Here is a 1,541-nt window from a genome sequence, read left to right on the forward strand (position 1 = left end):
TGTTTGTGCTTACTTGTACAAGTCACAGAGAATTTATTGACTAAAAATGCCTTCAAATCTATCGGTGACACCTAAAAAACATTATAATGTTTATATATTTATAGATATTTATTGTTTACTCAACTTCGTTAAGGTTTTATTTTTATCGATTTGTAAGGCGAATTATTGTCTTGTTTATTTATTTGTTTACAGACTAATGCTCGAGCTGGAAGTACTGAGCTATAAAATTTGAATTACTATACATGAATATTTGTTTAGATATAATTTATATATTTATATTAATTCAGAGATAAAGATATATTATATATTTTTAAAATAATGTTTTGTTATTTAGTTTAAATAGTGTATTGAATACCTTTTTGAAACTGACTCCTATATTCTGTTTTTATATATACTAGTTATAATAATTTTTAAGGAATTGGAGAGTAATATAGGAAAAAAAATTATTTGCAAGTAATTTGCTACAGCATTTAATTTCAAAATAAAAATAGAATATGTAAATCTACTTCAAATTAAGTGATATATGTAGATGAGCAGTGAAGCCATCTAATCCGTCAGAGAATCATGGTAATTACAATTGAGACAGCCAGAACTGTAACGATGTCAACCATATATTCTGGATAATAAATCGTTGATGTAAACAATAAATATATTTGTTTAACTGGAACAGAGTATTGTGATGAGTGTTACAATTCATTCTTTGGTCTTTCTATTTAGGATATAATAAAATTATTAATTAAATTCAACAAAATTCAAGATTTACTTGAAGACAAACGATGAATTAATTACAAAATTTATCTAACTTTATACATAAAATTTATTTGAATCTTTTACACGATTTTAATTCTGAATTACATTAATATTAAGTTTTGTGTGACATTTAACTTAATAATTAATTACAAAAATATTTTTATTAGATAACTTATCTTTAATTTCAACAATAATTAGAAAGTCTCCGTTGTCCCGCACTCATAAATCATTCTATTCGCAGAAAAGATCTATTGTCAGATCTTTTCTGTTGAGAAATAACAATATATTTAAAATAAAATTTAAAACGTTGATTTTTCTACGTGTATTTCTTACATGTAGACAAAATTTCTATTTTGTCTACATGTATAAAATAATCCAGCAAAACGAGTTGTTTAAACTTTCCCAGCAATATTTAAAACTGCGTGTGGCATCATCTGTTAAAATACCAGTATTTTATTTTTAAAAACTTTTTATGTTTTTAATTATCATTAAATGGCAAACAGCTTAATTTTGAGGGTAGGAATGAATTTTATAAAAAAAAAAAATTGCAAATGCTAAAAAAAGAGTAAAATCGTTAAGTCCGGTCATACTCGAGATATGACACACGGCCCCCCTGTATCTCCTCACCCCCTCTACCTTTAATCACCAAAATTTAATAGCATTAATGCCAGTAATACAAAAATCTCCCTGCAAAATTTCAGAAATTTTCAACAAAAAGTACAGGAGTTATTAAACTTCAAAGATGATAAACAAAATCGTGCTCCCCACACAATACACTAACATTCATATAA

The sequence above is a fragment of the Centruroides sculpturatus genome, unplaced genomic scaffold (genome assembly GCF_000671375.1).
Source record: "Centruroides sculpturatus isolate CEXI.00-Female unplaced genomic scaffold, Cexi_2.0 scaffold139, whole genome shotgun sequence".
NCBI lineage: Eukaryota > Metazoa > Arthropoda > Arachnida > Scorpiones > Buthidae > Centruroides > Centruroides sculpturatus.